At 42.9% G+C, this 15,854-nt stretch overlaps 2 long non-coding RNA genes across 3 annotated transcripts in view; both read right to left on the bottom strand.

The window, feature by feature from the left end:
* Positions 1-1,628: 1,628 nt before the first annotated feature.
* Positions 1,629-5,517, bottom strand: LOC128350765 (uncharacterized). The gene is made up of 2 exons (XR_008319444.1): positions 5,390-5,517; positions 1,629-4,082 (listed from the first exon to the last, which is right to left on the bottom strand). It is a non-coding gene; the product is annotated as an uncharacterized LOC128350765 (long non-coding RNA).
* Positions 5,518-10,430: 4,913 nt separating this feature from the next.
* LOC128350759 (uncharacterized) overlaps positions 10,431-15,854 on the bottom strand; it is a 68,272-nt gene continuing 62,848 nt past the window's right edge. For both annotated transcript variants that reach the window (XR_008319443.1, XR_008319442.1), the window contains exon 3: positions 10,431-10,753. This is a non-coding gene — a long non-coding RNA (uncharacterized LOC128350759). The remainder of the gene's footprint in view (positions 10,754-15,854) is intronic.

Genomic DNA, 15,854 nt, shown 5'->3' with positions numbered 1-15,854 from the left:
GCAGACCGGATTTGGAAGCTCTTACAGGTGTCAGGCCTTACCTGTGCCTTGCCTATTATTCTTTTATTTACTACTACAACGACTACTACAACAACTACTACTACTACTAGACGGCTTTTCAACAAAGTTTCCAAAGCAGTTTATGGGGGTGGGGGTGGGGTGGGAAAATAAATAAATAAAATATTATTATTTAGCGCATTTGTATACCATCAAACGCAAATGTCTCATGGTGGTTTACATGGTTAAACCATGGTTTAACTGCCATAGTTGGTTAAAAACCACTATAAACAATACAATCAACAAAGCAGATGATTAAAATTAAAAATAAATATAAAATCCAACTAAATGCCTGGCTGAACAGGTGCCTCTTCAGTGCCCCTTCTGAAGGCCATGAGAGATGGTGCAGCTCTTAACTTCGACAGGGAATATGTCTACAGCCCTCGGGCAACTACAGAAAAAGCTTGCTGCTGAAGCCTCACCAGACAAGTCAGTGGTAAGTAGGGGTGTGCACAGAACCGGCTGGTCTGGTTTGAGTCAGAACTGGAAATGAACTGGACAGGGCCAGTTTGGTCTGATACCCCCTTGGTCCCCTCCGGGCCGGGCTGGGGGGGTTGCAATTTTTTTAAAAATTCTAATTTTTAAAAAACTTACCGCTTCTGGGGGTGACCTCCAAAGTGGCAGGGGGTTCCATGGAGGTTGCTGCTACCCCTGCCAGCCTCCCTTAGGTCCAAAACTGGCCCATTTGGCCATTCTTCAGCACATTCGGTCTTCCACCCCCCACCCCCCCGCCACGGTGGCCATTTTGGAGGCCACCATGCCTGTGCAATGAGCCTCTGCATGGCCTACCATGACCCAGTTAACTGCCACAATTAACATATAAAATACAAAGGGAAGATGCCCATTTCTAAACAACCAGTGGACATGCACCAGGGCACTGTATCCAATCATGGCTTTCCAGTATTTGGGGAACGTGTCTCCCCTTTACACTTTAATCTGGGTTTCTCAAACTTGGTTCCCCGGAGGTTGTTGGACTTCAACTCCTGTAATCCTCAGCCAGAATGGCCTTTGACCATTGGGAGTTGAAGTTCAACAAGATCCAACTGGGGACACAAGTTTGAGAACCCCTGCTTTACATGTTTACCACATATAACTGTTCCTCCAATGTTAGCACTTGCATTGATAGCTCCAGTCTAAAGAGGCCCTCTAAATGTTTTTGACTTTGGTAATAATATTCCTGATACTTAAGATACGAGATACGGATCCTGCATCTATGCACCTTCAAGGTACTTGGTTCATCCTATCTGCTAGTTTTACAGTGTGCTGTCAGATATCCCTTCAAACAAAACTTGCCATGATCTTCATTTCCCGTAGAGGAATCCTGGCTTCCCCCCAGCCTAGCAAAGCTTTAGTAAACATACTTCCACCAGTGATTTTAGTGTCAGTCTTGCCTCTGCCACCACCAACCCCACCCCCATGCTTCAGGAAGGCAGTTCATCTTATTATTTTATTCTTCAACATGCCAACTGTATGTTTAAACAATGAAAAAAAATGAACTGTTGCCTTTTAAAAAACAAAACAACCTGGGATAAAGTTTTAAAACATGATAAAAATTGTGCAGGAATGGGGAGGAGGATTTATTTATCTATTTATTGTTAAATTTATATACCGCCTTTCATTAAAACAATCCCAAGGCAGTTTACAGCAAAAATTTAAACACAAGATGGTAAAAAAGACACAAAGTCTTAAGTGAAAAATATTAAACAAATCTGATTAAAAATTTAAAACAAAAGCATAAAAGCAATACAGAGTATAAAGAGCAGCAGCAGAGAATCACAAAAAGCCAAGATTTTACACTCTTTCTAAAAACTGTGATGGAGACCGAGGAGCGAATAGCCACCGGGAGAGCATTCCAGAGTCTGGGGGCAGCAACAGAGAAGGCCCTGTCCCGCGTGCACGACAACCGAGCCTCCCTCATTGTCGGTACGCAGAGCAGAGCCCCCTCAGATGACCTCGTCAAGCGGGCAGTAACCCTTGGGAGCAGGCGGTCCCTCAGGTATCCCGGGCCCAAACTGTGACATCACAAGCACCAGCCAATCAGTGCAGTCAGCAGCTGCTGCAAAACTACAAGATCAATTTTCCTTAACTCAGCCCAGAAGAAAATTGGGTATGTGAGACGAGAATGTGGTCAATGCACTTCCAGAGAACACTGAACCACATCTCATGCACTGTTGCCAATTATTCTGCAGTCTTTTCCTAAATCTACTTCCCTCCCCCTCTTCTATTGTCTACTTGTGTTGCCGCTACATAGTGAGGCCTTTGAGGCAGGGATCTATCTTCTCACTCTATGTAATGCACTATGCAAACAAATGATGCTATATAAACAAATAAAGATACAGTTCCAGACCACTTGGGCAATTGTAGACTATTCAGGCCATTCCCATTTCCAAGCCATTCTGACATGTGATTACTTATCAAAAAAAGAAAAAGAAAAAAGCTCAAAAGTTTGGGAAATGGAAGATTTCCAGGCTAAAAGGCTTGATCCAGCACATAAAGGGAACTAGCCACCCAAATTAGTTCTGTGCTTGGGGCATTTAGAAAAGCAGCAAAAGGGACTTCATGTTCATTTGTTTGAGGTTTCCTGTTCACATCTACAATATCTCCTCCCTCTCCTCAAAAAAGTACTCATTCAAAGCTTCCCTCCCTTTTTTTGTTCAAATTCTTCAAATACCTTGCTCTTAAATGAATGCATGAAATGATGGCCTTCCACATCTCCCCTTTTCCTATGAATCAGAACGCTGGGAACCATATGCTAAGGCTGAGAGGACATTGTTCTACCAGCAACATCTGGCTCTTTAGGAGGCCATAGGAGAATCTTCAAAGATGCATCTCTGCCTCTTGCATGGTTAGGCTGCTGGTTGCCCGCTTTATCTTCTTGGATATAATTTTTCCTTTGATTCACCTATAATTCTGAAGGAACTGATGCATTTGTATCCGTTTTGAATACAGTTCTATACAAATGCTGTATTTGATCTCAAGGCAGATCTTTTTTATTTCCTTTTATATGATCTCAGCATTAATTTGTGCTTTGGCTCGAGAACTGCACACATTCAACATAGCTGAGATTATACACACACTCCTCCTTTCCCCGCAACCTAAAATAACAGCTCTTGGCCATGCCTGTGCACATTAACATTAGTAAAAGCCTCCTTTTCAGGAATTAAAGGTATCTGGTCAGCTTTGTTTCAAAACTCAAGTCTGAGAAACTACAGAAATGCAAGTTAAACTGCAAAACGTTATCTGAACCTTAATTATGCATTGCACTTCTTGTGATTCCTGATTATTGTGGAGTGTGGACAGGAGTGGAGGGAAACAGCACACAGCCTTGTAGCTTGTATCTTTGGTATAATGCTGAGCCTGCCATTGAATTGATTGATTGATTGATTGATAAAGTGCCGTCAAGTCGGCATCAATTTGACAGCCACGATGAACTGTCTTCAACTTGGCCTTTAAGGTCTCTCAGTGGTGCATTAATGGCTGTCATAATCGTATATCCACCTTGCTGTTGGTCGTCCTCTTTTTCTCTTTCCTTCAACTTTTCCCATCATTATGGAATTCTCAAGGGAGCTGGGTTTTCGCATAATATGTCCGAAATATGATAGTTTGAGCCATTGAATAGTCAGTCTTTAATCTTTTTACATTCATTCTTTAACTGAACATTTACAGAATCCAAAAATTCTTAATATAGTTCTTTCTTACTGCATTGACTAACAAAGATGGTCATTTTGAATTATGGAGTTTCCAGTCATGTGATTCTGTCCTTGAATATTGTTCCACTTGGGCAGGTATGCTTTATTCCAATTGGTTCTCCATGCAGAAGACTTTGCGCTCCCTGTTATCATCTGAAGTGGAGATAGCAGAGAATGAATCAGAGAATGTGCTATGCCACTGGCCTTCAATGGCCCTCAAAAAGTAAAGGCACTTATTAAGACTTCAGACCATTCATCTATCCAGCCTGGAGCCGTGACTGGTGTTGGCTCTCGAGATGTGAAGATGGGATGTTTCCCAGCCTTACTGCTGACGACCTTTTAATAGGAGAAATTGGGGATCAAAACTTAGCTCTTCTACATGAATAGTTTCTGCTCTCTATCATTGAGCTCTGGTAGAGAGCTGTTAAGAGAGCTATTAAGTAACATGCCTGAACCTCAGTGATATCAATAATATGTATGATTGTTGTACAAACTGAAGTTCTAGATGTATAGCAATAGCACTTACATTTATATACCACTTTATAGCCGGAGCTCTCTAAGCAGTTTACAATGATTTAGCATATTGCCCCCAACATTCTGGGTACTCATTTTACCGACCTCGGAAGGATGGAAGGCTGAGTCAACCTTGAGCCCCTGGTCAGGATCGAACTTGTAACCTTCTGGTTACAGGGCGGCAGTTTTACCACTGCGCCACCAGGGGCTCTTTATGTAATTGAAACTAAGTTACCAGTTTTGTATAAATGTGCAGCCATCTCTCCCTCTCTCTCTCTCTCTCACACACACACACACACTGCAGTGACATAGTAAGAACTGGCAGATTCACAAAGGAAGAAGCTGTGCATGGAAGTATCATCAAGGCTCTACACACGATCCGTGTGTAGAGCCTAACTGGGCTCTGCAGGGAGAGCTGGCTTAGCCTGCTCTACCCGCAGATGAACAGGGAGCTCACCCAGGGTGGCCGGATCACCTGCCCACATGATTACTGGCTCTGTCATGGAGTTGGTAGGGGTGGTGGGGATGAGGAACCCCCCCGGCCCCCGGAAGTTCCAAGATGCCCCACACAAGTGCACGGGGCATCCCGGGGAGACCTCCCGCGGCCGGGAGGCTTGTTGTAGCTTTCCAGACTGGGGTCTACTCACGAGTTGAGGAGCCACGGCATGGCATCTCATGATCTCAGAAACGGAATTGGCAGAGCACTCGCTCCGTTAATCTCATTTAAGAGGGGATACGTGCGGGGGGTTTGCTGTCAGGTCTTCAAGCAGAGGCTGGACACGCCATCTGTTGGGGATCGCTAGCTCTCTGGATTTCCTACATCAAGCAGGGCCTTGGAATAGAAGGCCTCCAAAACCCAGCCAGCATTATGATTCCATGGTTCTATGTCCTTTGTTTTCATTATTCAGTGATGCAAAACTAGCACGATGCCCATGATATATGTCTGGATAGAAGCATAGCCTCCAACTTTTCATAGGTGGAGTGTGTTACAGACAGCAGGTTTTGAAGTTTGCAGTTGGAAGAGATAGACAGCCAAGAATATTCTAGCTGAAACAGTGGGAAATGAGGTGTAGCCTGGGGTTGGGTTGCCCAAATATCTCTCCGTGGGATCTTCAGCTAGGTATGAGTACCTTTTTGGCTTCACATGCTTTGCTGGTACTTCTGTATAATACAAATATTTCAAAGGTGCTGGAAGTCTCCTTTCCTAAGTTGACCAGAAAGTTGTGCAGCTTCCCCTGGGTCATAGCTTCTGTCTTCCCCACTCTGCCAACTCTAGTAGGATTGAACATGGATCTCAGTTAAACAGCAAGCCACCAAGTCAGATTACACAAAACCTGTCTTGATTTTTTAATAATGCCAGCAAGACATTATGCAGGCCTCTTTCTGTTATCTATTTGCATGTTATCTTATTTTGTTTTATTTGTATCTTTTTTTTTTTTACAACTATAGAGAAGTAACACAATTATTCCAAGTACAGATCAATGGTGGTACTAATCAGCTCCAAGTAGACAAAACATTAAGCTTGTGCAACTTTGGATTTGAAAATTCGGATTTTATCCTAAATTGCCCCAATCCGTAAAAATTACTAAAATCTGAATCCATTTTTTAAAAGTAAAGCCCTCCCAGGACCATCATTCCACCTCCATGTAGAGGAACAAGGACATTCTTTCGATTTTATATTAATTATTGTCTTCCCCATTGCAGAAGCACAGTCAGTAAAAGTGAAAGTATTTGGAATGTTTTTGTTTTTGTGGTTAGAAAGAATAAAATGTGAAGTCCTTTTAATCCCATTTAAAAGGTCTGCTTATTCCTGCAATGAAGAAGAAAAAATTAATATAAAATCAAAGGAATGTCCTTTTCCAGGGTGGAATGATAGTCCAAGAAGGGGCTTCCGTTCCAGAACTTTTTGTAAGGTTCTGGCTTGAAACAAGCCAGATTTCACATTTTTAAGCCAAATTTTAAAAGAAAGATTTCCAAAAATCACCCAAAATCAGGGGATTGACCCATAGTTGTTGTTGTTATTGTTATTGCTGTTTTTTTGGGGGGGGGATTGCACAGAGTCCTGCCAATGTGGACTTCATGTGTGCCAGATTTCATAACTGTATGCCCATCCATTCAGGAGATATAAAAGAGGGAGCAAAGGGACATGCTTCCTTTGCTCAAAGAGGCAAAGGGCAAATTCCCCACATGCTGGTGGAATGATGGTCCAAGGAGAGTGTTTTATAGCTGCTTCCCTCATACATGTATGGAAATATTTTGTGGATTTAACTTATGTGGTACAAGAAAAGAGTCTTCTGTTTTATTCCATGGTTATGCAAATATTGCTCCATTTCGAATGAGGTAAGCTATGTCTTACTGTCAGTCAGATAAAGCAGAGTTGCTATGTATCTTCTTCCTTTTAAAAACTATATATAAACAAAAATAAATAAATACACGTACAAAATTAGCACATGCAGCACATGTATGAAATCCTTCAAAAATGTAGGAAATAGTGATAAGGGAAATGGAAAAGGAGAATGGTCCGTTGGTTTAATTCAATGCAGTTCTGATCAACTAAACTGGTGCCTTCCATAAGAGCGTGCACAATATTCTGAACAATTTGCAATATGCTGGAAGAATGGATTCTCTTGCCTCTAGACGTAATACAATATGTTAATTGCCAAATACCAGTTTTTGAACAAACCTCCTTAATCCACTGATATACTGAAGGTAAGTCCTTAGATTGCCGGCATTTTTGCTAGTAAAAATGATGTACCTTCTTTAGGGTAATATATGCAGCTGGACTGCTAACTCAGATCATATCCACTTGGTAGAACATGATTAAGACTAAGAGACAAGCCCCTCTTCCCCGCAGAACAGGGATTGTTTTTCCATAGGAACACTGATGCAAGACTACATATTGTGGCTCTAAGTAAAATAGGTACTGCCAATCTGTTGATAGGCTCTATTATAAGTCAGTAACGGATCACTTATGTATGTAGGAGTGGGGTGCCATTTCTTGTCTTTCTAACTCAAGAAGAAAATGCAAAGAAGCAAACAGGACTGACGAGCAACTGCTTCAGGCAAAGCTGTGCATGCCTGCCTTTTGTCTGCATCAAAGGAAGCACCATATGATTCAACACCATACGATTGAACCCACTCAAGGTGACAGTAAAGTACAAGTATTTCCACCCACTTGACCCAGCCTAGTGGAATTTCAAGGGGCAGATCTCCAGGGGATACAACTGCACAGGTAGAATTCAGTCCTTTTGTCATTCACGGAAGGTGCAGAAAACCAACCCAGAGTGAATGAATCAGTGCCTGATACTGACTGACAAAACAGCAGGGGCCAGAGAAACCCCAGGTGCTTGACTGCCTGGGCACTTAGAAATCTGATGCTCCAGGAATCTGAAATATTTATTCTGTCCTGTGCAAGATTCACAATTACATACATTTGATTTTGGCTTCTAAGCCCTGATGCTAGCACAAAAAATTTGTCCCAGCCCAAGCACAATAGCATGTAGAGCATGTAGAGCAGTTACCCAATTAAAGACTATGTCAATCTATTAAATCTACATGGATCTGAAGATCAATAAAAACAAAATGATGGTTTTTACAAGATGTCCATTTAAGACATGTAAGACAACAACATGTCTGTGTGTACCTGTCACACAGGTACTATTTTAGAAGGGTTGTTCTGGCTCTTCTGGCTTTCATTGGCCAAGTTTAACCTGGTATGGGATGGTTTTAGAGAGAGATGGCTGACCTGCTGAGGGAATTTTGGCAGAGATGGCTTTTCGAACTGCTGCAGGTTGCCTAGAATCCTCTTTTCAACAAAGCAATTAGGAGCCCTCTTTTTTTATATTTCTTTATTACATTTGTATCCTGTTCTTCCCTCAAGTCGCTCAAGGTGGCATACTGTACATGCCAAGAGGCCTATGAAGTAAGTAGGTGAGGCTGAGAGAATGTGACTGGCTGAAATTCACCCAGGAAAGCTTCATAGCTGAGCAGGGTTCTGAACCCAGGTTTATTCACTCTAGGCCCAAAGCTCAACCCACTATCCCACATTGGCTAACGTCAAACAGTAGACCATCTCAGCTATACTATTTTATATTTTAAAAGATAGTGGCAAGGCAACATCCTCCCTAATTGTGTAGACATGGTGAGTATAAACCACCTCCACAGCATTTCGTAATCCAGAGTCCCGCTGCAAGGGGATAGATTTTTGTCAGTCTCTACTTCTTCCAGACCCAAATGGTCCCTAAGGGTCATGGAGCTTTCACAGGCATAGTGAGGTCATTCACACAACCAAAAACTGTGTTCTACCTAGGTTTGGGAGCTGTGCGTGGCCCCAATTTTCAGTTTTGCGGAAGCAAGGTAAGAGGAAAACCTGGGTAGAAGTGATTGTGTGGAAGCAAAGTAGGAGGATTTTCCTACTTTGAAAATCCTCCTACCTTCTTCCACACAATCCTTCTACCCATGTTTTTCTCTTACCTTGCTTCCACACAACCGAAAATTGGGAAGGAAGCTGCCATATACTGAGTCAGACCATTGGTCTATCTAGGTCAGTATTGTCTTCACAGACTGGCAGTGCCTTCTCCAAGGTTGCAGGCAAAAATCTCTCTCAGCCCTATCTTGGAGATGCCAGAGAGGGAACTAGAAACCTAGATACTCTTCCCAGAGCAGCTCCATCCCCTAAGGGAATATCTTACAGTGCTCACACGTAGTCTCCCATTCAAATGCAACCAGGGCAGACCCTGCTTAGCAAAGAGGACAAGTCATGCTTTCTACCATAAGACCAGCTCTCCTCTCTAGGAGAAGGACAGATTGATGAAAATTGCCCCTGCTCAGCACTTGCAGAGAGACTCTGGGTTACCAAAAACACACACTAAGGTCATACACATGATCATCTGGGGGTGGTTTTGCAGAGGAAAGAAAACCTATCCTAAATTGCACAGACAAGCAGTGCCTCCACTGGGTCTGTGAACAAGCCACACAGACACTCCATGCAACTGCAGGATCCAGTCCTTTAAAAACAGAACTGAGTATCCCAGCATGCACTGTGCTCACAGCAGAGAGGCAGCCTTCAGTACAGCAACAGCTCTCCACTGACTAGCCCCTCTGGCCACAGAAATCTATGACAAACATGGCCACTGGCCATGGGAAGAGTTTTAAGCCATGGTTTCAACACACGGTCAGACTTCGAAATAGGGCAGCTGCTAGTTTCTTCCTACCTTGGTAAACATGAGGGTAAGAAAGTCAGGCTACCTACATTGGAATGGGCTGGTTTGGTGGGCTCCAAGCAACATCTGGCTTTAATGTCTTCTACCCTCTATTTCATGATCATGAGAACAGGCTTACTGTCTTTGCACAGTAAGTGAAGATGTCAGCCATTATTTTTAATCTATTATATTAATTCTCGTAGACGTGCCTCTGTGGGGATGAGTCCCGGCAACCCAGCAGATTGGCTGGGCGGTGGAGGCGCTGGATTGGCTGGGCAGCGGTTGGCCACGTAGGGAAGTGGCCGCTTGGGGAGGAAAGGAAAGGAAGAAAAGTGGGCAAGCGGAGAGGAGAACTGAATGGACTGGGGCAGAATGGGGGAGGGAAGCTGCGGGGAGAGAAAGTGGCGGAGCCTGGCTGGGCAGAGACAAACGGCTGGCCGCTTCAGAAGATGCTCGCTTGAGAGAAGGCTGTGCAGGAAGGAGCCGGCTGAACGCTTGGTCACCCGACACCAGAGACTGGAGGAAGGAGCAGGCAGCAACAGCCAGCGGGGAAAACACAAGCAGGCTAAAAAGCGGCGGAGAGTGGAGCACAAATGAGAGAGAGAGAAAGAGGGAAAAACAGAGGAGGGAGCAAGCTGGGGCAGAAGGCTTAGGGGGAGTGGATTGGGGCAGAAGGTTGGAGGGGAGCAGACTGGAGCAGAAGGCTTGTTGGGGGAGCGGACTGGGGCTGAAGGCTGGGGGGAGGGGAGTAGGGCAGAAGGTGGGGGGAGTGTACTGCCGCACAGATGTGCTGTGCAGGATCAGCTAGTAGTAGAGTAAAATGTTATGACACAGTCTGAGGTCTTGTCAGAGTCTAAAATGTACCTAGTTTTTTTAACAGTTATAACTTTCTCTGAGAAAGTTCACATGGGGTTTTTGTTTTTGTCAATTCTACTTTTTACTGCTTATATGCAAACATAGTTTCAATGGGTGCTGGCTTAAGATACTTTATTTTAATGTTTTCAAATTGCTGCCATTTTGATGGTTTCTCTCCCCCTGCCCATGTTCTTCTTACATTTCATATGATTTTCAAAGAGTCCTTTTCTAGAGCTTCTTATCAGACCTGCTTCCACTGATTCCTGGAGTGCCTCCGTAGACTGTGGCAGGTCGTCTTCTCTTCAATCGTTTTCATATGCCATGTACGTGTCTGAGTTTCAGTGGAGGTATACTTATGAAGTCAGAGGACAGTATTCTTTTATTAACTGCTGATAATATTTCCTTTGTCTCCTGTGTTCCTTTCCTCAGAAAAGGCACCTGGGATAAGATAACAGCAATTAGAATTCATTTTCTCTTCATTTAACTTGATATTCTATACAATTTCTTTCCAACACATTTAGTCTCTCTAAGTAGGTTGAGATTAGAAGGGCTACACTGACCTGTGACACATCTACAAAATACCCAGGAGTAATGCTTGGTGTTAACCTTCAATAAATGGATGGATTATATTACAAATAATAAGATGACTAAATATAGGCACAGCCTATGAATTAAACATGGTCCAACTTTGCATGATGCTAATTTATTCTGGCATATCTTGATCATTGTGATGCAGCTGTGTCCTTCTCAATGTGTTTTAATTGTCCAGTAGTTGTCCTTTCTAATCTAGCTGCTGCTATAACTGTATCTACTGTACAACATACAGTAAATCTATGTATATTCCTTTGCAATACATATGATGTATTGCACAGGGCTGCACTTTCAATAGAACCACAAACAAATCATGCTAGAGAATGGTATAAGAATATTTACAGGAAATGGACCTGACCTAGACTGTTGCGATCTCAAATATCAACCAAGGGTGTTCTCTCAACAATACAATTGGTAGACCATATCTGGAGAGCAAAGCATGGAGAATATTGCTCCTTCCGTTTTTGGTTAGCATGTGACATTGCCTTATACTGAGTTAGACCATAGACCTATTCGCAGATTATGTTCAGCACTCATACAATTTGTGAACAGTGAACAAAAATGCAATAATTTACATGTTATGCTGAATTCAGGGAAAGCAATATATAGCCTCTCATTTGAGGGGCCTGTACAGAGGTCTACTTTTAAAATGAACACAAGTGCAGCCATTCATGCAAAAACATGTACAGACATCTGTATACGCTTACAACACAATGTCTCACCTGGGCTCATCAGTCCAGCTAATTCAGTATAGTCCATTCTGGATGACAGCTGGTCTCCCTCAGCCAAAGGGAGTTATTTCTCAGTTCTGCCCCCTAAGATGCTTTAAATTGGAGATTCCAGGATTGAATGTAGGATCTTCAGTACACCAAGCTTGTCCTATGCTCCATTGCACCATGGAAAATTGGCCTCAAAATAGCACTTCCCAGGGAGAGCAGGTCTACCAATTGGGATCAGTGGGTAGACCTGTCCTCTGAGGCAGACTGATGCACTAAATCTGGAGCAGAGGGTGTGTCTACCCGCCGATCCTAATTGGTAGATCAGTTCTCCTGGTTTTCCAGGAAGAGCTTGTCTACCATTTGGGATCAGCAGGTCTGCTGATCAGCAGGTCCTCTGCTCCGGACTTAGTGAGCCCGCCTCAGAGCTCACCTCAGTCTACTTGCTGATCCCAGTTTGTGGACAAGCTCTCCCCAGAAAGTGCCATTTTGAGGCCCATTTTCAATCCCTGTAGTTTTCAACCAGTCCTCCGATACAGGCAGATGCACAAAGCAGAGAGCTGGTCTACCATCTGATCGCAATTGGTAGATCAGCTTTCCCTGGAAAAATGGGCATTAAAATGGCATCATTTTTCTGGCGAGAACTGGTCTACCAATTGGGATCAATGGACAGACCAGCCCTACGCCCTGGACTTCGCCTCGGAGGACTGGTCTACCAGGCAGACCAATCCTCTGAGGTGGGCAGTTGCGCTAAATCTGGAGTGGAGGGCTGGTCTACCCACCAACTCGAATTGGTTGACCAGCTCTCTCTGGAAAAACAGCCCCATTTTCCAGCTCTCCCTGAGAAAACAGGCTTCAAAATGGTGCTCGAAGCACACGAATCAATTCGAGTGATGTGAGATGGATCTATTGAGCCAAACAGCCAAGCCAGCTGGTTCCGACTAATCGATCTGAGTTTTTGCAATTCGATTTGAGCTTGAATTGAATCACAAAAATTGATTCATGCACACCTCTAGTCATCAGTTCCATTACCATCTTCTGCATAACATGATGCTCTTTAAACTCAGCAGCCTGCTGGTCCATGTGCCCCAGAATCAACAACACTTACATTTTTGGTCTGGTTCACAGATTCATGATATTGATGACTGGCATATGCGAATGAACCTTCACAGATGGAACTGTTTTTGATCTTTCATAGTACAATGCTTTTTTAAAAAAGTATTTAACATATTTTTATACCGCCCCAAACTCACATCTCTGGGCGGTTTACAACAAAGCAAACAAACAAAAACAAAAACAAATAAAGCATTAGTTAAAACAAAATAAATGATACAGAAAAATTAAAACATTACAACAATTTAAATTTTAAAATAACATTTTAAAACAAAAACTATTTAAACAATATTTAATTAAAAGCCTGGGTTAACAGATGTGTCTTTAAAGACTTTTTAAAAGTTGTCAGAGATGGAGAGGCTCTTATTTAAGCAAGGAGTGTGTTCAAAGTTTTGGGACAGCAGCATAGAAGGCCCATCCCCGAATAGCCACCAGATGAGCTGGTGGCAACTGCAGACCGACCTCTGCCTGATAATCTCAATGAGTGGTGGCGAACAGGAGTAGGTTCATGCAGTTGGCTTCTAGTCATCAAGTATGAGTAGCCTCCTGTTGAGTACTCAGCTGATGTCCACGCATGTGCCCCTGGTGGCGCAGTGGTAAAACTGCCACCCTGTAACCAGAAGGTTAAAAGTTTGATCCTGACCAGGGGCTCAAGGTTGACTCAGCCTTCCATCCTTCCGAGGTTGGTAAAATGAGTACCCAGAATGTTGGGGGCAATATGCTAAATCATTGTAAACCGCTTAGAGAGCTCCGGCTATAAAGCAGTATATAAATGTAAGTGCTATTGCTAAGTGCTATGTGTGAACCAACCATTTGACTTTGATCCCAGGTGATCACTATTTTGCCATATAATGAATATGAACTCAGGAGCAGCCCCAGAATGATAGGAATACTGCATGAATCCATCAGAATTGTGACTGAAAGGAGAGTACTCCATTATCAGGCATCTACAAATCTACCTGCCAGCTCATCAGTGGCAAGTGCCCCCAGGCTTTGGCAAGCAGGACATCCAACACCACACAGATCTCCTCCCCAGAGGTCTCATTTCCACTGCCACGTTTGAGAAGGCAAGGACTATCAAGAATCCTTTTTGAGCAGCAGGAAATGGCTCCCACAGTTTCTTAACATCTTCATATCCCAGTGCAAATGACAGAAGACCATATGCTCTCCTGTGTGCCAGAAAAGGATCTGAGGGAAGAGAGGGGATTGGAGGCAAACACAAATAATGGCTGGCTAGTGAGTTAGGAAAACAAGTGAGGCAGGAAAACAAACAAATGGATCATAGAACAAATCCATCCAGAATTTTCACTCAAAGCACAAATGACTGGGTCCATCCTGGTTGCATATGATTGGGAGACTAGAAGTGTAAGCACTGGGAGATATTCCCTCCAGGGAATGGAGCCACTCAGGGAAAAGCAGAAGGTTCCAAGTTCCCTCTCTGGCTTCTCCAAGATAGAGCTGAGAGAGATTCCTGCCTGCAACCTTGGATAAGCCGCTGCCAGTCTGTGAAGACAATACTGAGCTAGATAGACCAATGATCTGACTCAGTATATAGCAGCTTCCTATGTTCTCATGTGGTAAAGTTGAAGAAAAAAGAAGAGGACAACCAGTGGCAAGGTGGATGGACTCGATTACGACAGCAATGAATGCACCACTGAGACACCTAAAAGGCCAAGTTGAAGACAGATCATCCTGGAGAGAATCTATCTATGTGGTTGCTAAGAGTTGAGATCGACTTGACAGCACTTAATCAATCAATCAATCAGTGAGCTAAGCCTAAATTTGTGCATTCCTGCCCATTACTCTTGGAAGATATCACCTCATCAACTAAACCACGCACACTCCATATTTACTAAATTCGCAATGCAAAAAAATTCTACAAATCTACTACCTTTTCTTTAAAAAAAACAAAAAAAAAAAAAACTAGAGAGAGAAACTTACAGTGTATGAAATAATAAATACCTGCAATTGTATGTTTAATTCATAGAGCAAATTACTAGAGATTACTTGTGCAAGTAGCTACAGTGTCCTTAAAATATTCTTTAACTGAGGAAAAGTTTTCTGACCTTTGGAGGAAATGCTTGCTTCTAGCTATGAGTAGAAAGAGATTTCCTTCTTTCTCTGTTGTGTTAAGAATCTTTTCTTCTTATAAAGAAGGCACCACAGTGGTTTATAACTGCCATGAAAGCCTGGAATCCTTTTGAGGTTAAGCTACTCAGCAATTCAACTTTTACTACAGAAACTTTGAAATTCAAAAAAGAAAAAAAATAATGTAAGTTTTTGAAGGACATGTGTTGCTGTAGGTGATCCTCTTAATTAAAAGTGATTGCCTGCTAGGAAATCATGCTTTTAAAAGTTTCATGAATTTATTAGGACCCCGAAGGTATCTTTGTATGCACAGGACTTTACATGCCGTTTATGCAATTTTTGTTTCAAATCTGTTTAAAGCTTCACCAACACTCCCTGAGCAGGGAACAGCACTGCTGGCATTTGTATGTATTTTGGCTAATTGAATTATGTGAAAATACATACTAATGAAGCTTTACTAGTGATGTTTGCTGAGGAGAGCATACGACTAATTTCTTCCAAATTAGGGGATCTCTCTTTCTCTTTTTTTAGTAGCAAATTAACATTTTTGATAGACAGATTCCTGCAGCTTTTTTGTACAAAACTGGCAATTTGTTTTGAAGTGTTATACACTGCGGTATCCTTAGTGTGTATCAGGGATGTGCACAGGATGGCATTTGTGTTCTGTTTCAAGCTCGGAACGGAACGCAAATGCCCTGGATTGTTCTGATGCAATGACCCTATTCTGACTCAGAATGTTCCAAGCACCATTTTGGACTCCAAAATGGTGCTCTTCTGGCATCTGCACATTCATGGCAGCCATTTGCATGGTAGTACTAACCACGCAAATGGTTGCCGTGCGTGTGCTTGCCAGAAGAATGCCATTTTGGAGTCCAAAATGGTGCTCGGAATGTTCCAAGTGTTCTGAGTCAGAACAGCATTGTTCTGAGCCTGAAACAGGGCCTTCATTTGAAGGGTGTTCTGGTCTGAGCTTGAAACACTCAAAATGGCCTGGTTCACAGTCAAAGCATTCTGACTTCAAATTGTTCTGC

Source organism: Hemicordylus capensis, chromosome 1 (genome assembly GCF_027244095.1).
Source record: "Hemicordylus capensis ecotype Gifberg chromosome 1, rHemCap1.1.pri, whole genome shotgun sequence".
NCBI classification, from domain to species: domain Eukaryota; kingdom Metazoa; phylum Chordata; class Lepidosauria; order Squamata; family Cordylidae; genus Hemicordylus; species Hemicordylus capensis.
The sequence above is the reverse complement of the archived record's forward strand: the minus strand, read 5'-3'. Positions and strand labels throughout refer to the sequence as shown.